The following is a 21,156-nucleotide window of genomic DNA, read 5'->3' as shown; positions in this document are numbered from 1 at the left end:
TGGCTTAAGAGTGATTATCAATAGTAACTGATTATAGAAGAGTGAGAGAGGGCTAACAACTGAGAGGATTAGGGAAGACTTCATAAAGGAGATGGCAACTGTTGTTTGTCCTTCATTCTTGAATCACTCTGGCTTTCATAAAATGATGACAACTGACGTGAACTTTGAAGAAAAAAAAAGATTCTGAAAGTTGGAAATGATGAAGAAAAGTATTCTTGACATGTGAGAGGATCCGTGCAATACATGGAGGTGGGAGACAGAGTATAGCCATGACTTCAATGTCTGATGAAACCATAAAGGACATACTTGTCAAATCTGCAGATAATGCAAAGCTGGATAGAATAGCTAACATGTTGAATGATAGTCGATGAATGATAGAATAAGAGATTTCAACCATTTGGAAAGATGAGAAAAATCTAATAAAATGAAATTTAACAAGGATGAATGTAAACTTTTACACTGAGGTTCAAAAAATCAATTTCATCAGTTGATTTTGTCTTTGTCTTAGTGTCAGTTCATAACAGAGTAAAAGCTCAATATGAATCAATGGGGTGACATGAAAGCTGTCAACCTGAAAGTTTGGTTAAAAAAGGCAAACAGGATAAATGCATATTATTTATTCCCTTAAAGCTGGCAGTTACATGATCATGGAGCCAGAAAAACTTCCGACTGCCTGTTACAGGAATGACCAGGCTTAAATCTGTTTTAGGACAATCCCAGGATGTCTGTGTCTCTCAGATTTATGGTCTATATGTGTTTATACTATGAGAAAGGAATTTTCTTAATTGCATAGGTTGTAAATACAATAAGATAAAAGAGTTGACAAAGTTTCAATTGAAATTATGACCCGGGATATCTGTGTCTTCTTTACTATTGACATACCATAACATAGTATATGTGCACAAAATATTAAGATATGGAAAAAGTCCCATTATTCAAGATAGTATCTAGGGTTAAGGGTCTCGTAAGGAATGCTAAGTCAGCCCCATCTGTCTTTGTTGATATAGGAAGAGGTATTCTCTGAGTTTATTTCAGAAAACAAAGAAACTGTTAGGTCCAGGCTCTTCTTCTGATTGATTAATTCAAGCTCTGGCCCTTATTAAAGTCCAAAATTTATATTAAATGATTATCAAAGCCAAGAAAGGAATCTATTTACCCCATGCTGCACTAAGAAAGGCAGTGTGTATAAGATATGGAAGCTGATAGATAGTTCCACTGGACCTCTGCCTTGGAAAAGTAATATCTGAAATAGTGCTCATTTGGAGGCTCTGCAGTATAGAAAGAATGCTGACAAGCTAGAACACAACCAAAAGTGGATGACAAAGATCATGAGATTTGTTGGCCTGAAAACTTGGTTAGAGAGAAAAGGCAACAGGCTAAATGCATACATTTTAGGATTTAATTAATTAATCAATTCCCCATAAAGATAACAGTTACATAGCGCTATGGAGCCAGGATCAGAACTGGCTGACTTAGTACAGAAATTGACTGTCTTAAGTACATTTTGCCATGAGGAAGGAGCTCTCTTAGATAAACACATTGTAAACAAAGTGGCCTCAGTTGGGTTTTATGATCCCAAGCTATGGCATCTTCTTTCCATAGCATGTCTCTGTGATTTAAGATGAGGAAAAAGTCCCATCACCCAGATAACAGATATCCTCTCCTAAACAGGCCTTTGAAGTTGTTTATCTTAACAAAGTTTGACAAAGCTGAAGTCACACCCCAAGGTATTTGTGTTTTTCTCTAAACACTAGGATGCTAGAAGAAGGGTCTGATAAGGAAGTCCCATTTGCCCATCAAAAGGCATCCTCTAAGCAAAGGAGACTATTAGGTCCAGGCTCTTCTTAATTCAAACTTTGACCCTTATTAAAGTCTAACATTTATATTAAATATTATCAGATTCGATAACATGAATCCATAGGAAAATCTAAAGATGTTAAGCTTTTTGTAACTCGGCCCCTTCTTTACCTTGAATGTCTTGCTTTTTACTCCCCTCTACACACCTAATGGGGCAGCCAGGTGTCCCAGTGGATAAGGTATAGGGCCTGAAGTCAAGAAAATTCATCTTTGTGAGTTCAAATCTGGCCTCAGAAACTCCCTAGCTGCATGGCCCTGAACAAGTCATGTAACCCTGTTTGCCTCAATTTCCTCATCTATAAAAGGAACTGGAGAAGGAAATGGCAAATCACTCGGGTGTCTTTGCCAAGAAAACCATATATGGGGTCACAAAGAGTCAGACACAACTGAAAAATGACTGAACAACCAAATATTTAGTGATTCAACAACACTGAGCTTCTAGCTATTCTTTACCCATAATATTCCAACTCCCCACCTTTTCACTGTCTGTTTCTCCCACGTCTAGAGTGCTCTCCCTCCTTATCTCCTAGCTTCCCTGACTTCCTTCCAGACTCAGGTCAAATCCCATCTTCTGCAGGAGGGCTTTCCCCATCTCCCCCCCACTAGTAGTCACTTCTATTACTTTTTACTTACACTTTATTTATGCTGTACGTTCAAATTTTTTTGCATAATGTCACCCCCTCTAACACATGAGCTCCTTGAGGCCCTTTGTTATCTTGAGCACTCAGCACAAGTACTAGGCAAACAATAAGCACTTAGTAAATGCTTGTTGACTGACTAGAGAAGATCATCTTCAAGTATTTGAAGGGTTATCTTACAAAAGACGGATTAGTTTGATTGTGTTTGGCTCCAGAGGGAAGAACTAGACTACCAGGAGGAGAAGTGACAAGAGAGCCAGGCTTACTGAAACAACAGCAAAATAAACAGATGAATGAATGGATAGATAGAAAGATCGGAGGACAGGCAGACAAATAAATGACAAATAGATGAACAGATGAATGGATTTAGATAGATAAATAGGTGAATGAATGGGTAGATAAATTAATGAATGGATAGATAGAAAAATAGGCAGATGAATGAATGGATAGATAGACAGACCTACAACTTTAGAAACAATTAAAAACATCCAAAAGTGGAACAGGCTGCCTTGGTGGTAGTGGATTCCCCTGACTAGAGGTCTTGAAGTAATTAAACCAAATAGTTACTTATTTATAATGATGTAAAGAGGATTCTTGGTCAGGTATAGGATGGAACATCAATGTTATGCTGAAGCCAACTCAAGCCAGTTGGCAAGAGTCAATTGTTACATTTCCAGTGTGAGCATTTACACCCCAGAAATCAGAGAACAATATGAATCAGGGCTCAATTTATTGTTCTGTTATTTGTCTAGACTTAAGAAAGTGATGGAGAAAATGTAGATTCAACTTAAAAGTGACTTATGGGTGCATTTCCCCCCAAAAAGCTGCTTACAAAACATTTACCCCTGCACCACATGTTCTCTGAGGTTGATACCAATCCTGAGATTCTGTGAATTTCTGGTTATCAAGTACCTACTATCAAGAACTGGGCAACAGGCATTATTTCATTCAAAGATGAAACAAGATAATCCCTGGCTTCACAGGGTTTCCAATCTAACAGAATTTGTGGAGATGAGACAAGTACACAATGAATTCTAATGCAAATTATATTATTAGTAAATACAGAAGGGCAACTGAGTGGTATAGTGGATAGAACACTAGGCCTGGAGCCAGGAAGACTCATCTCCCTGAGTTCAAATCTGGCCTCAGACACTTACTAGCTGTGTGACGCTGGACAAGTCACTTCACCTCAGTTTCCTCATCTGTAAAACGAACTGGAGAAGAAAATGGCAAACCACTCATGTATCTTTGCCAAGAAAATCCCAAATGGGGTTATGAAGAGTCAGATATGGCTGCAACAACAATAAATACAGATGTGCAATCAGTGATAAGAGAGTTTGGAGAAGGGAGTAATTACTCATAGCTTGGAGGATAAGGAGTTAAATGAGGAATTATAGTAGACTTGGCAGGAAATTGATCACACAAAGCCTGGGGGGGCAGGTGTTCTGTGAGAAAGTAGCAGGGCAGGAATAATCTAACATACACACGCGCAAGCGCGCGCACATACACACACACACATACCTCCCATCCTGGATAAGATCCAGAACCTAGGACTGTCTGTTCCCTGCCTTTCTTCCCCTTCCAGTAAAAACCAGATGGGCTTCCAGTCATTCCTGACCTCATCAGCCAAGGCAGCTGGCAGCCCAGCAGGAATGACACTTCCTCAGTACCAGGTTGGTTCTGTTTCTCTCCTTACTTGGACAAAAATGCCATTGGTAAATGGAGTGCCAGTTCCTGCTTCTACAACCTGGTACTTTTTCTCCTCAGCTCCCACCAACCATACCATCCCTTGAGCTTGGTTACATTTTGCTCCCTTGCTTCTGGCTTTGAGGCTCTCCACTTCCCCTGAAATCCTCTCCAACAAGGAGGAAGACTGACTGTGTGGAGATGGAAGGGCACAAGCCAGATCCTCCCTCTCTCTCTATAGGCTGGTTACGATTGGCTAAGAGGTCATGTCTCCTGAGGTCCCCTTCCTTCTTTTGCAGGATAAAGTATCACATATCTGGCTTCTGCTACAGCAGTTTATGAAGAGCAGAGCTAGGAAAACCTTTTGACTAGCTAGTCATTTTACAGAGAAGGAACTTGAAAAGTGAAGTCTCTTCCCCAGAGACAGCCAGCCAGCGACAGTGCTGGGATTCACATCCAGATTGTTGGACTCTAAATCCAATGTTGTCTAATTCACTCGTCAAGATGTCACTGGAGGAAAGTTTCACATTTCTTGATCACCCACTCCACCCGTTCCAATCAATCCACAAGCATTTATTAAGCACCTACCATGTGTTCGATACAAAGATAAAAAGAAATAGTATCTCCCCTTAAGGAGCTTACAATGTAGCTGAGGGAGACAACAGTTACATAGGAGTAGGAGCAAAGACTCAACCTGTGATTTCATTGGTATAGGAAACTCCCAGGGGAGGAATTCCCTCTACCATTGCAAATTGGTACCTTCCCTGTAACTTATAGTGTTAAAGATTTGCCTGGAGCACTGGCCCAGCTAGATGGCTTGCTGGGCCTGGAGTCAGGAAGACCTGAGTTTAAATCCAGCCGCAGATACTTCCTAACTGTGTAACCCTGGGCAAGTCACTTAACTTCTATTTGCCTTAATCCACTGGAGAAGAAAATGGCAAACCACTCCAGTAACTTCATTATCTTTGTTAAGAACACCCCATGGGTGGTATGGTCCATGGGATCACAAAGGGACTGAGCAACAACAATGAAACGAGCAAGTTCAATAACTTGCCCAGCATCACATAGCTGTTCTGTGTTAGAAGCAGGACTTTGTACACAAGCCTTCCCAACTCTGCACCTAGCTCTCCGCCCACCAAGCTACACTACCTTTTTAACACATACAGACACACAAAGGCACACACAAGTAACAAGGAAATCTGAAGGTGAGCACTTCCCTTGGTTTATTGAAAAGGATTATAAGGCCTTAGGATATTAGTTCTGGAAGAAATATTAGAAATCATCTAGTCTGATCATCCCTCATTTTTACAGAGGAACTTTATCTCTCTGAGCTGGTTTCCTTATTACCACAAAGAGGATAATAATCCCAAGACTGTAGATGTAGAGTGGAAAAACTACTCCAATCTCCAACAACATACAGGTGAGAAAATTGAGGTTCTAACAGGTTAAATGACCTGTCCAAGGTCACATAGAGAGTAAGCATCAGAAGGCAGCATTTGAACTCCAATCTTCTGATTCTAGAACTCTTTCCACCGTGCCCAGAATCCTTGCACTACTGACCTGAGAAGGCTGATGTGACAAAAGCCAATATAAACCTTGAGGTCCTTTAGAAATATGTGTTGGCATCCATTCTTTCTATGGCTCACCTCACTGCTGGATCTGTCTTTGGATATCTACCATCAGCCTTTCTTGCTGCACATCCTGCGGGCTTCTTAGTTAATGCAAACAAGGCTCTGTTTCTGGCTCACAGTACATGCTTAATAAATCTTTGTTGGAAGGCAATTCAAATGACGGGGTAGTACAGACACACGGAAATTGGAACCAAAATTTCTGGAAAGATATGACAGAAATAACCTTAAGCAAGACGCCATATGCTTGCTGTCATGAAGGTCCAACACAGAGTCAAAGTTAATGATTGATCATCTATAGATGGTAAGGTTCTCCAGATACTGTTGTTGGGGTTCCAATTCAGTTGTTCCATGTAAACTCTAGAATGTGATAGAGCCTTCTAAAGGAGTTCCATAGTTACTCAACGGAATCAGAGAACCTAGGTTCAAATCCTGGATCTGCCATTTATTATCTTTGTGACTTTGGATGAATCATGTAACCTCTCTGGCCTCAGTTTCCTCATCTGTAAAATGAGGCAATTAAACTAAATGCCTTCTAAGATTCCTGCCAGCTCGAATTCTATAGTCCTGTGCTACCAGCTTCTCCATGAAACAAACACTCATCTTTTTAAATAATATTCCTCCAGCGATGTTGTATGGCTTTGAATTATAGAACATCACAGTCAAAGAAGAACTGAAATTGAAGAGGACCCGAGTTCATTCTGTCTAGTTAAACAGCAGCAGTGTGGGACAGCGTAAAGAGCAATGGTTCTGGGTTCAAATCCTGCCATTGGTGCAGAGTGTATGACATCTGTGGTTTTGGTGTGTGCCCTCACAGTGTCTCTTTCATGCAGGTCTCTGCAGACAGTGCCCCAGCTATATTCATCTCAGACCCTGATTTAATTGTCATTTCCCTAAAAACTAAATTTAAAGCAGTAGTTGAGTGTGTGCAGGTAGAAAGGGAGAACAGAGTAACCCCAGTAAGCTCAATGAGTCAACACTGGCATGTTGCAGCCAAAAAACTGAAGCTAATCTTAGCTTGCGTTAACAGATCAGTCTCTAAAACAAATACACACACACACACACACACACACATATTCTTTGTTCCAAAAACTGAATGGGAATAGAAAAGAGCATTCCTTTTTCTCAGCCGTATGTGACACCTTCACAAAAATTGACCACATATGAAGGCATTAAAATTTCACAAGCAAATGCAGAAAAGCAGAAATATTAGAAGCATCCTTTTCAGACCATAATGCAATAAATATTACATGTAATAAAGCACCATGGAAGCACAGATTAAAAGTTAATTAGAAACTAAATAATCTAATCCTAAAGAATGAGTAGGTCAAAGAACAAATCATAGATACAATCATTGATTTCACTGAAGACCATGACAACAATGGGACAAATTCCAAAATCTGTGGGATGCAGCCAAAGCAGGACTGAAGGGAAAATCTGCACCTCTTAATGCATACATCAATAAAAGAGAGAAAGAGCAGATCAGTGCGGTGAGCATGTAACTCGGGGGAAAAACTAGAAAAAAAGCAAATTTAAAATCCCCAGTTAAACATCAAGTTTGAAATCCTGAAAACCAAAGGAGAGACTAATAAAACTGAAACCAAGAAAACCACTGAAGTGAGAAATAAAAGTAGGGAGTGGTTTTTATGGGGGGGGGGAGAACACAATAAAATAAACTGTTAATTTGATTAAAAAAAGAAAGAAGAAAACCAGATACTAGTATCAAAAATGAAAAAAGGTGAATACATCACCAATGAAGATGAAATTAAAGCAGTTATTAAGAGTTATTTTGCTCGATTATATGCCAGTAACAATCTAAGTTAATAATCTAAGGGAAATGGATGAATATACCTGGATAACAGAAGGGGAAAGAGAATACTTAAATATTCCTATCTTTGAAAAAGAAATTGAAAAAGTTCTGCTTACTCTGCCCCAGTCAGACCACATCTTGAATATTGATCTGGCTCGGCTATGTGAAACAGTATACAATGCTGGACTCGGGATCAGGATTACCTGAGTTCAAATCATGTGTAGACACTAGCAGTATGAGCCTAGACAAGGGTAACTTCTCCTAGCCTCAATTTCCTTATCTGTAAAATATGAATGATAATAGCACTTACTGTGAAGGCTGTGGTGAGGAGCAAATGAGATAATATACTAAAAACGCTTTATAAGCCTTAAAGCTTTACCTGAATGTGAAATGAACAGTTATTAAGAAGGACGTTGATGCTTGCCTTCTCAGTGGGGGGTAGGACTGGGATAGAAAGAGGGAGAGAATGTGGAACTCAAACTTGTTTGGATTTTGATGGCTCAGAGTACATATAAATAGCAATTGTTTCTGTTTTAGCTAGAAACCCTGAGGATCTTCCCCTCCCAGATTGATATATTTTTTTTTTTGACTAGGTAAAAGAGGCCATTCTTTGCCTCATTTTTACCTAGCCTTAGTCACTAAATGACTGTTGCCTCAGAGAAACTGAGACCTGGGAAAGACTTCAGCTTAAAAAGGCCAAGGTCTCCCACGGTATTCAGAGCCATCTCCAGTCATCCTGACATGTATCTTGCCAAGAGACCCAGATGGCTCAGGAGAAAGTGAGGCTGGTGACTTTGCACAGCACTGCCTCACTTAAATCCAATTCACTTGCAAGTCATAGCATCACCTCCCTGATGTCATGGTCCTCTTTGAGAACAAAGGACAGAGGACAATCACTAGTGTATCCTAGAAAAACAGCTCCTCTGGGAATCATCTTCCTGAATCAGGAGAAGGTCTCTCTGCTCTCAGTCCAGGCTTCTTCAGCTGGAGGCTCATTTCTGTTCCCCATTCCCCTTTTCTGCCATGTCCTAAGAAAGAAGTTGGGGGGGAGGGTCATAGTACTAAGAACTGTGCAGTATCTGTGCCAGGCAAGGTGCAGGAGGCAGTAATCATTGCAGCGATAGTTCCTCCAGGGGAGGAGACATACTCTTTACTTCCTTCTCCTGATATATCGATGCCCTTCGGCAAAGCCTCAGCATCCCCATGCCAGTTGTGGTTCTAGAAATCGCACACATTTAAGTAGCACACTGAGGTTTACAAAAGGTACTTCCTCAAAACAATCCTGTTTGGTAGTTTTTTTTGGCAGGATTTGTAGTGCTGGTATTATTCCCATTTCTTCAGATCAAGTGACATAAAGGACATAAAGTGACTTAAAATCTTAAAGGGCTACATAAATATCAGCTGCTATTAAGGGTATTCCAGCTCAAACCAACATACCTATTGTTAAATTTTCAGTGGGAGCATTTATACTTTGGAAATCGGACAAACGTAAATCAGGGCTTTGTTGATTGTCTGGACTTAATAAAGTAGTAGAGAAAATGTTCCTAATGAAGACAAAGTTTAAAATGGTGCAATGGCACATTTTCTTCTAGAGATTCAGTTATTATTATTACATAGGAGAAAACTGAGGCTCAAAAGGAAAGGGCTTTTCCCAGTGTCCCAGAGATAATTAGGGTCATAGTCAGGGTTAAAGCCTTAGGCATAGGACCCAGAACCCAGACCTCTTCCTACCTACAAAGAAACAACTAAAGCCCAATGAAGTACCACGTTGCTGAAAGAACTGGTTGCCACAAGTGCTGGGTTCAGATCCTGGCTCTATTTTCTGTCTGACTCTGAGCAAATAATTTTACCTCTCTGGGTCTCAGTTTCTTCCTCTACGAAAAGATAATGATAATAGTTGCACAACCTACCCCCCAGGATTTCTGTAAGGAAAACATTTTGTAAACTATAAAACCCTTTGTAAATACAAATTATTATTATTGTTCACACATGCTCCCAGGGACACACAGAAAGGTAGTCAGAGAATGGAGATTGCCACTGCAGGCTCCAGACTTCAAGATGAGTGGGAGGAACAGGGGAAGACAAGGAAGTGGAGGGAGAGGATCTCCCTGGAAAATAACCTCTTATTTTGCCTTTGTTTATTAGCTGTCCCAGTGGAAGGAAGGGAACAACAGTGCAGCCAGGAGCCTGGCCCACTGCCCAGAACTGATGGTGGGACTGAGAAACAAGGATGTGTAAGAATCCTCTACCCACAGCCACCAGCCCCCTCCAGTCATCAATCGGTGTATTCTCAGTTCCCAGTGGCAAAAGTCTCCCCCTCCCTTTTTCATCACAGTTGAAAAGGAGGGGTTTTCCTCAGAAAGCAGAGGATACACCTTTGATATACATCAGCCATGTAATATGGTAGTCAAAAGACCTATAAAAGCTTAGGCTGCAGCAAAAAACCGTATCCAGAATGACAGAGAGGGATGATCCCCTGCATCTTGCCTTGGTCAGAATGTAGCTGTAGTACCTTATTCCATTCTGGGCACCACATTTTAGGAAGGATTGGAGTATAACAAGAGGAGGGGGCCTGGGAAAATACATACACTTATGCTTTGTGGATAGAGCCATCAGTCATTCTAGGAAGCAATTTGGAACTAAATCACTAACCAATGTATATTCGAAAGAGATCAAAGAAAGAGGAAAAAGACTCGGATGTACAAAAATATTTATAGCAGCTCTTTTTGTATTGGCAATGAGCTAAAAATTAATAGGATGGCCGGTTAGGGGAATGGCTGAACAAATGAAGACCTAGAGATTATAATGGTAATGTGCCATTGGAAATGATGAAAGGAATAATCCTTCAATAAGCAAGTATTAAGTACCTCCTGTGTGTCGGGCACTGTGTTAAGTGCTGAGGCTACAAATAAAAAAGAAAGAAACAAAATAGTTCTTGGCCTCTGGAAACTTAATGACCTAGTGAGAGATGAAACTGCAAAAAAAAGGTTAGGGGGAAAGAAGGAAGGCACTCAGCTTGGGAGCTCAATGGCATCCAGTTCAAAGGAGTGCAGAGGGTGGGAAAGGAAGGAGCGCTGACCTGGAGCTTTGGAAGGCCTTGGGAGAAGTCCTTAGCTCTGTCTTCCAGCTTTCTAATTAGAAAGGGAGAGGATATTGAGAGTACTGAGAAGGCCTGAGGACCAAGGCTGATGAGTCCTACAGGATGATGTTTCCAGCTGATGAGATTTCCTGGGGGCTTGATGGAGTCTAGTCCAAAGAAATGCAGCTGATAGGAAACCAGACAGCTGGGAAGGTATGTATGAACTGATAAAGAGTGAAGCCAGGAAAGCCAGGAGAACAACTGGTACAATTACAACAACACTGTAAAGATAAATGATTTTGAAAGACTTCCGTGCAATGACTGACCATGATTCCAGAAGACCAACCATGAAGCACTCCATCCATCTTCTGACAGAGAAATGTCGTACTCATGGGACAGAATTCAACATAGATTTTTTTTTTTGGACATGGTCAGCTTGAGAATTTGTTTTGCTTGACTATGCATAATTGTTACAAGAATCTTCTTTCTCTCGATAGAAAGAAAAGACATATTTATTAAAATATTTTTAATGACCTCACTCTAATTTTAATTTTTTAAAACCTATGTATATATTAGTCATGAAAACCATGAAAAAATAAAGTGAAAATTAGTATACTTCAATCTGCATTCGGATTCTATCTGTTCATTACATTCATCAGACGTGGAGAGCTTTTTATCATGGAGTCCTTTGGAATTGTCTTGAATGACTGTATTGCCAAGAAGAGCTAAGTCATTCATCACAGATCATGGCACAATGTGGCTATTACTGTGTACAATGCTCTGGTTCTACTACTCCACTTTGTATCAGTTCATGTAAGTCTTTCTAGTATTTCTGAAAAACACTCATTCGAATGACATCATTTTTTTTAAAAAGAAGTAGTCCAAATGATGAGGGGACTGGAGAAAGTGCCCTTAAAGGATAGATTGAAGAAAATCTGATGTTTATCTTGGAGAGCTTCATGGCATTTCAGGATGCACCATTGTTTCTTTCCCACTGGTCTTTCTCTATCATGCCACAGAAACATCTTCACCCTGGAAGTTCATTAGACCACTGGACTAGTTCTCACATTGGACATACTTCACCCCTGAGGCCTCGACTTATGATTGGCTGGTTCTTCCCAGAACCTCCATTTTAAGGAGGGAGTTCACACTGCACTAATGTCTCATCTCCACAGGCCTTCTTCCACCATGTCCCCATGGTGGTTACCATCTCCACTGTCCTCCTTCAGCTTCCTTTTGTGTTATTTTCACTGGAGATCTTCAGGAATTATTGAGGTCATTCTCTGTTTCATTTCTTACCTTGCCGGAATCACTAAATGGGCATTGCCTCAGACAAACTGAGACTTGTTAAAAACCTTAGCTTAAAAAGCCCAAGGTCTCCCACTGTATTTGGAGCCATCTCCCGTCATCCTGATGTGTATCTTGCCACAGGACCTGGAGGGCTCCAGAGGAGAACGTGAGGCTGGTGACTTTGCACAGCACTGCCTCACCATGTCATGACATCACTCCCCTGATGTCACGGTCTTCTTCAAGAACAAAGGACTGACCACAACATCTTCCCTGTTAGAAAGTAATCTCTCTGGGGATAGATATTGTCTTTCTTTCTGGTCTTATTTATATTTCCCAAGCCTGGCACATTCTAAGTTTTTAATAAATGTTTGTTAACTGACTAATGGGAGACCTGATAGCTGTCTTCAAGTAATTGAAAGGCTAATTATGGAAAAGACATTCCACTTAGCCCAAGAAGGCAGAAGCAGGCCTAATGGGTAAAGTTGCCAAAAAACAGATATTAGTCTGATGTCAGGAAAAACTCCTTAACAATTAGAGCTGACCCAAAATGGAACAAGCTTCCTCAGGAGATGAAAGCTTCCCCCTCGCTGGAGAGCTTTAGATAGAGGTCAGATAACTAACAAAGAAATTGCTTCCTGCTCAAGGACAGGTTGGACCAGATGGTCTCTATAGTCCCTTCCAAGGTTGAAGTTCTGTGATTCTCGACTGGGGCTCTATGGGGAAATTTGTGCTGTTTACCTTTCCTGACAAGGGCAGGAGCCTCTGGACTCCTGAAATGTTTGAATGCTGCCTGACTGCCCAGCTGTTGGGAGTGTTGACCTAAAAACTTGTTAAGAAAAGGCAACAAGCTAAATGCATACATTTTATGATTTAATTAATTAATTAATCAATTCCCTATTAAAGACAACAGTAACATAATGCATTATGGAGCCAGAAATGTTCTGGCTCCCCAGTGCAGAAATCTTCTGGCTTATATACATTTTGCTGTGAGAAAGGAGTTCTCTTAGATAAACACACTGAAAACAAAGTAGCATCAGTTGGGTTTTATGATCCCAAGCTCTGGGCATCTTCTTTCCCTAGCATGCCTTTGAAGTTGTTTATCTTAACAGAGTTGACAAAGCTGAAGTTACAACCCAAGGTATCTGTGTTTTTCTCTTATCACTAGGATACTAGAAGAAGGGTCTGGTAAGGAAGTCCCATTTGCTTGACATCAAAAGGCATCCTCTAAGTTAAACAAAGGGGACTATTAGGTTCAGGCTCTTCTTAATTCAAACTTTGGCCCTTATTAAAGTCTAAAATTTATATTAAACATTACCAGGAGAAAGTACTGGGCCGCACCTTCAGAGGCTTGGCTCTGAGCACCTACAACAGCGGTCCCTTGGAGGAGCCAGGGCAGAGCTAGGCTGGAGGTGAGTCAGGAGGGTCTTCTCCCTCCACATCTCAGCAGGCTTTACTTTTCTTTCAAAGCTGTCAGACTAGAAGCACAGGCTCAACAGGGGAAAAGTTCAATCAGCAAGTCCATCTCATTTTTTACCCACTTTTTGTCCCTGATCAATAGGGTGACCATCCCCTCCACCTTCCCCAGACTATGAGGAGCCCTGGAGAATTCCAGACAGATGAAACCTCTCAACTCCAGTCTTAAGGAGAAGGGCAAAATCTTCCCACAGCAATGAGGAGGAACCTTCTAACTCACGGTGGGAAAAAAGTTAAAAAAAATATTAGAAGTCACCTTGTCCAACTTTTTGTGGAAGAGGAAACAGCCTCAGAGAGGCTGAGTGACCTATCCAAGGCTGTTGTACAATGAGTAAGAGGCAGAGGTGGGACTCAGTCCAGTCTTCTGACAGTACTTTGATGGCACCATTATCTTTAGGCAGCTGAGGCTGGAGAATACTGCTGCTATCCAACGCCCAGTCTTGGCGAGTCTTTGGTGACCCTCCACCTCTCTTTTTCAAAATTTGTATTTAATTTATTTTTAATTTATGGAATAAGACAGGCATTTCCATAACATAGTATAACAAAAAAGATGATTGCACGTAAAACTGCACATCTCTTATGTACAGCTTGCTATTCTTTTTAAATATATAATAAAATTATCCTGTAACTTCTTTTTTCTTCCCTCCCCCCAACCTTGAGAGGGCTACCTTTAGACATAAATATATATATATGTGTGTGTGTGTATATGTACTTATATGTGTGTATATATACTTATGTGTGTATATACATACACACATGTGTATGTATGTATATGTATGTAAAATCATTTTATACATACTTTTATTCAGCAGTTCTTTCTCTGGAAGCAGATAGAGTCCTTCTTCTTAGGTCCTTGGTAGTTAATTTGGGTATTTAGAATAGTCAAAATGACTTATTCGCTCAAAGTTCTTCTTAAAACAATATTGCTGTTACTATATACAACATTCTCTTGTTCTGCTCATTTTACTCTTCGTTATTTTACTTAAGTCTATCCATGTTTTTCTAGGATCATTGGGCTCATCATTAGTAAAATTCATTTGGAAGGGTACACCTCCCTTTTCAGTGTCCCCTTCCCCATTCCTAGGCTCCTGGGGTCCCTCAATATTGCACCCCTCCCTCATTCCCCAAGAGGTAGCATATACAGCTGAGAACACTGGATTTGAAGTCAAAAGAACAAATTCTGATGGGATTTTAGGCTGTGTGGTTTCTAGGACAATGGACGTGACTATCTCAGGCTGCACTTTACTCTGGTTTGGTGGCATCTGGACTCATGTCAGTTTCTAGGTGCTACCTTTCTGGAAGAATATTGCTAAACTGGGTCTTTAATCCTGTTGGTAATTAGAGTGAACAAAGTAGTAAGAGGACTAGAAATCATGTTATATCATTGAAAAGACTAAGGATGCTTAGCCTAAAAAAAGAAGCATCTAAAGAGCTGGTTACATGGAAGAGGGGTCAGCTTTGCTCTGCTTGGTCTTAGTAGGTACAACTACAAACAATGAGTAGAAGGCACAGAGAGGCTAACTCCATGGAAGGGAAAAGTCCGACAATCAGACATGTCCAGAATTGAAAGGTTCTGCCTTGTGAATGCCTCATCTGACAGAGATGCGGAAGGGAAGGTCTTCAAACAAAAGGTGAGTAGCCATTCTTAAAGAGTGTGCTAACAGTATTTCCTACTTTGGTACCAGCAGAACTAGACAAAATTTAAGATCACTTCCTGCTCTGAGTTCCTGCACCTGGGGGGCTGAGTTCCATCATAATCACAGCTCACATTCACATAGCACTTTCCTCTTTTCTCCCAACAACTCTCTGAAGCAGGTAGTACAAATATTATTATAAATACCCTATTTTGTTGTTGTTCAGTTGTTTCAATCATGTCCAACCCTTCATGATGCCATTTGGGGTTTTCCTGGCAGAGACACTGGAGAGGTTTGCCATTTCCTTCTCCAGCTCATTTTACAGATGAGGAATTTGAGACAAACAGGCTTAAGTGACTTGCCCAGGGTCACACAGCTAGCAAGTGTCTGAAGCCAGATTTGAATTCAGAGAGATGAGTCTTCCTGATTCCAGGCTGGACATTCTACCTACCACACAGAGCTTGAGAGTGGGCAGAAAACAATCTCCAACCCAGGTCTTCTGATTTCAGATCTAGTGCTCTTCCCAGTAGACTAAGCTACCCCAGTCCTTCATGGAATTACCAGCTAGTAAAGTGGCTTGGGAAAGTCACTTTCTCAATAAATATTCACTAGGTGTTTCCTGTGTACAGAGTAGTTTATGCTAGGCAAGGGGAGACAAGAAGGTTAGATGAGGTAAAGTCCCTGCCCTCAGAAAGATTTCATTCTAAGTAGGAACAATAATGCTAAGAACTATAATGCAAAATAAAAAATTAATAATAGAGAGCTAGGCAAAATGCTAGGAGCAACTGGGTGGCACTGATGAGGGCTGGAAGAGGGGGTTGTGAGACCCTCACAAGGACCAGAGTATCAGGGCCAGGACATCTGGAGAAGAATTCACGGACTCAAGCATCGTTGAGGTCAAGGTAAGGATTTATTAAGCTTTTCAGCAGGGAAGAGTTCTTAGGGAACCTGAAACCTTAGAGGGGTACAGGTAAAGTTTACATAGGATATTCCACAGTAAAACATGTGCCAAATATGCTAACCAGGTGTTTTGGAGGGGGATTAGGGAGTGGTTAAGGAGTGGTCAGTTCCTAAATGAACATGCACTTTTGGTTTCTACTGCACAGGTATTTTAGCCAGAGTTCATTGAAAAATAGCCCAAGGCAGGGCTACCTGGAGATGTGGTTTTAGGCCTGAAAAGTGACCAAGTCAACTAGTGGTCAGCATTGACTCAGGAATAACAGACTGCTCTCATCAATGTCTTGTTAGACAAGATAAATGTAAGGCAGTATACGTATGTCTAAGTCTAGGATACCTATGATTGGTCAGTGAGTAGTAAATGTTGTCATGACCCAGTGCACAGCCTGTTCAGCCAGTACACAGCTGGTTCAGACTAACCAGTTTTATAGGTGCAGCTGGCTGCTGTATCAGGAAGGGAGATAACAGTTATTGCTGGGGCAGGCTGTGTCCTTGGGCTGGGGAGAAACTGCCTGGGATAGTGTTTTGAGGCTAGGGAGAAATGTGGATTTTTAAAGAGAAATGTGATTTTAGAATTGGGGCCCAAGCACATGTACCCAAGAACCCCATCAGCACCATAGTGCATAAAAGCTGGGCCTAGAGTCAGGAAGACTCCTCTTAGTGCATTCAAATCTAGCTTCAGACATTCACTAGCTGTGTGACCCTGGGTAAGTCACTTAAGCCTGTTTGTGTCAGTTTCCTCATCTGTAAAATGAGCTGGAGAAGGAAATGGCAAACCACTCCAGTGTCTTTGCCAAGAAAACCCCAAATGCAATCGTAAAGATTGCTTGAAAAGATTGATTGAAAAATGACTGAAAAACAATAGGCAAGATACTACATGAGGAATAAGGAAGAAAATGGTTGTTTCTAACTAGAGTGGGTAGGGCATGAAGGAAGATTTCCTGGAGAATGGGGGCGGGTACTCTCTGACTCTAACACAGGGTAGGAGAGTAGGTAGAGCCCTGGAGTCAAGAAGAGTCCAAATCCCTCCGCAGACACTTATTAGCTGTTAGAGCCTGGGCAAGTCACTTAACTTCTGCCTCAGTTTCCTCACCTGTAAAGTGAGTGGGCTAGACATGATCGCCTCCAAGATCCCTTTAATCCTAGATCTAAGATCCTGTGATTCTTTGATATCATTCAAGAGGAGAAGGGAACCAGGCCCCCTAACTCAGTGTCCTGAGGTTACATGGTCCCTCAGGCTGCATTTACTATGTGCCACCCATAAACACTCAGAGTCCCCTCAGAAGCATGGAAAGTTAGAGCCTAAGAAAACTTTGAGATCCTCTGGCCTGGCTCTCTCATCTTACAGGAAACTAAAACCTTTGCTTTGCACCAGTGTTGAATTGCAAGGGAGAGGATGGAAAGGAGGAGAGGTGGAGACCAAAATCTACCTCAATTCTTTTTATGAGGGAACTGAGGATGTTCCCCTGTCTTTTCTAAGATTCACTTTTAGAAAATAAAAATAAATTTAAAAAATAAGACAAAAAAAAGATTTCATTTTTAGAGAGCTGATAGAGAAATGATGACACTTCCTTGCATCTCTATAATATTTGGATGATTTACAAATTGTCTTGCTTTCGGGTTACCCTCATCCTGGACCTGATCCTGTCCTAATCCCCTCCCGGTTACCTTAAAAATGAATACAAAGGGAACCAGGAGAGAGGAGACAACGGTGCCCCCATCCTATTTCTTCTAAATTCCTGAGTCCAAGGGAGATTGCAATGGAGATTTAAATTGCTAACAGGCCTCGATTCTTCTCAAGATTATTTGTCAAAACCCTTCTTCTGGGATTGAGAACACCCAGCTTCTGTTCTTTGAATTGCCCCCAAACTAGATGGTCAGAACCACCTAACATCTCGCCAGAACCGGCAGTCATTTAACATGATGAGATCTGAAGGGCTCAGAGAAAGTCCACACAACACACTAAAAATCACTCTCCTGGGATATCAGAGATTCATTCCTTGAACCGAGTATTACCTTCTTCTTTCATTCTCTTTTAAAATACAAGTCCTTCTAGGAGGGGGGTAACATTTTAAATTCCTAACACCTTCCAGTGGATTTATTAGTCAGATCCTTTCCTCTAGGACCAGAGTAATTTACATAAATCTTTATAGTACAGTGGAATAATCCTTGAGGCTACTTGTGGGCTTCTCGGTCCTTGGGTGTGACCTTTTGACTGCATACAAGTTTCACAAAACGAATTTTTTTTTATTAAAGAGACCCTTAATCCCCTTGAACTTGGACTCGGCTGAAAGGCTGAATCCAAGGACGTAGAGGGCCACATGTGACCTCGAAGCTGCAGGTTCCCCACCCCTGGACTCAATCCTTTACTTTCCCCCCCACTCTTCTCTGAGATTACAGATTAAAAGTGGGAGTATTTTGGACAATAAGTATCACCGACTTCAGCTTAAAGTGGCATTGATTCAGCTCGCATAAAACAGAATGGAATCAAATGTGGTGACACAGTAAAATATTAAATTGGGGCAAGATTGCCAAGAAAAACAATAGGAAAACACATCCCAACACCCATTCTGGATTAAGCACATCACCCTACCGGAATTTCCACCCGAATAGTTTGGGGACAGTGCTTCTCTGAAGCTCTCCAAAATGGGGGGTGGGGTGACAGGGGGAGAATTCTCTCTTTGTCTCTGGGACCAAAACAAGTAGGGTAGTTCTTGTGGACATTCAAGATGAAGGTTGAATCTGCTGGTATCATGGTGCTCTGAGTTGTCTCTGCCCTTGGCAGTATCTCTTCTTGTCTGTGAGGTGTCATGAACATGCCGGGACTCCTCACTCCTGAATACAACCATTATAATCTTGGACATCACCTTCTCTAACCCTGTGTGTTAGCTTTTCTTCTTCCCAGAATTCTCCTCTAATCCTCTGTGACACAAAAACACAGTATGGCAGACACATAAATCTCAGAGGAAAATGGTGTCTCAATGAAACATCAGTGTTTGGACCCATTCTGGGAAGTCCATTTTGTTCCCCTTGGATACACATTTGTAGCACATAGAATATCACAGCTGGAAGGTACCTCACAAGTCATTTCAACTTTCATTCTACAGATGAAGGAACTGAGTCGTAGAGCTAAAGAACTTGCCCAAGGTCATTCAACAAATTGGTAGCAGAACTGGGTCCCAAATCTAGGTCTACTGATTCTGGATTCATTGTTCTCCTCTCTAAACCACTACAACAATCCTATGAGGTAGATAGTACAAGGTTTATTATCCCCATTTTAAAGATGAGGTAACTAAGACTCAGAGGGAGTTAACCCAGACTGAACTTTCTCTATGCCTTGTTTTGACCCCTTACTTTCTCATATCTACACTTTTGCTCCTATATGAATTCCTAAGCCTGAAATTCCTTCCAACCTATTCTTCTCCTTTTATCTTCAAAAAATATTAATTGAATACCTGATAGGCATTTAAAGAGATGAAAAATAGAAGAAAACATTCTTCTCCAGGAGCATCCAATAAAGTTGGAGAGGGGGAAAGAATGGGAGTGAACTATAATGCAAACAGATGAACAGAGAAGAGAGGCAAAAACAAATTGCTATTGAAATTCTGAAGGGAAGTGGTGATTGGGAAAGGCTTTCTTAAGGAAACAGCCTTTTAGGAGGCCATTTCAGGTTTAGGGAGCAAAAAGGTACAGTCAGGAAAGTTTATTAGGAAGGATGTACAGTATGGTCTTTCTGGACCATAGAGAAGGAACAATGTGAAACAAAGCTGAAAAGTTAAGGTATACCACATTGAGAGCCTAGAGTGTCAAAAGCATTCAAATCATCTCAGTGAAAGCATGTTACATCCCTGTTCTATGAGGAGCACTGTCTTATGTGCTGGGAATGTAATTGTTTGTTTGTTTTTTAAAAAGACACTACCTTTGAACAGTTGACATTCTGGTAAGTGAAGGACTTTGGGTTTTATTTCTAAGATGACAGGAAGCCATTGTAGTTTCTGCATTCCATGGGATCAAGGATCCAGATCTCTGAGCTTTCCCTGGACAGACTAGACCTTACAGGAGGCTCTATCCTCCTCAAAGTGAACATTTTATCCTTTTATTCTCATTTTCTTTCCATGTAAAGTAAGTGTGTAATCCTAAGATCCCCTTTAGCCCTAAATCCTGTGATTCTCTGACCTATTAGAGCCCCTACCAATTGGATTAGATGATGCAGTTCTGTGAGAATTAATAGATGGACAGTATTCCCAAGAAACCATGGTACAAACAAGCAGAAGACAGGGAAATCAAGGGGAGTATCCAGTCAACTGTCAGGGCTTTGGGAGAAGAAGCTAGGGGTGGCATGCAAAGAGATACTGTTCCTGACCTTGCCGGATTACGATTTTGACTCTTCTCTTTTTCCAGTTCCTTCCCCAAAATGACTGTCCTGCTCATTCCACCTGGCAATGGCTACCCTCTCTATCCTGGGGCAGGATGGTAAGATGAGCATCCACCAAGCTCACCCGGATATTTGAGCAGGGAACGTCTGTACACATACCCCTCCACTGGTATGTTTGCTTTTGTGCTTGGCAAGCTGGATGCCTGACCTATCATGCTGCAGCTCTTGGGACTGGGAAACTTGATGTTCATCTCATATATAACTCAACCTGCTCCTCCTAGGTGAAAAACAAACAATGTGGTTGTACCAGTCGCCTTTTTTGTAAGGTAGCCCTCCTACCTTTTTTTTTTTTTAAAGAGGTCAAAAATCTCAAATCCCAATTCAGAATAGCCTATACTTCATTTCCCTCTCCCAACAAAGAACTAGTCAGAATGAAGCAGGGGTCCTGAACCTTCTCCTGCTCCCACTTACTACCCAGTTCTTCCTGGGGACTGGATAGCAGGGGTACGATTCTTTCACAAATCAGGACTCAGGAACTCGTAATCACTAAGTTGTTCCTGGCCAGCACAGACCAGGACTAGGATCCCATCCCATATCAAATACTTTCTAGCTATGCCTCTTAAACCTCAGTTTCCTCATCTGTAAAACAGAGAAAAATAATACTTCCCATGCTTATCTAACGGAGGTGGGAAGAAAGTACATTGTCAACCTTAAAAGTCTCTGTTAATT

General features: G+C 41.2%; 1 long non-coding RNA gene across 1 annotated transcript in view; it reads right to left on the bottom strand.

Moving 5' to 3' along the window:
- Nucleotides 1–20,648, bottom strand: part of LOC140529414 (uncharacterized) — a 52,949-nt gene extending 32,301 nt beyond the window's left edge. The window contains exon 1 of the long non-coding RNA XR_011975543.1: nt 20,416–20,648. This is a non-coding gene — a long non-coding RNA (uncharacterized lncRNA). The remainder of the gene's footprint in view (nt 1–20,415) is intronic.
- Between the last annotated feature and the right edge of the window lie 508 nt (nt 20,649–21,156).

This window comes from Notamacropus eugenii, chromosome 2, assembly GCF_028372415.1.
Source record: "Notamacropus eugenii isolate mMacEug1 chromosome 2, mMacEug1.pri_v2, whole genome shotgun sequence".
NCBI classification, from domain to species: Eukaryota; Metazoa; Chordata; class Mammalia; order Diprotodontia; family Macropodidae; genus Notamacropus; species Notamacropus eugenii.
The sequence above is the reverse complement of the archived record's forward strand: the minus strand, read 5'-3'. Positions and strand labels throughout refer to the sequence as shown.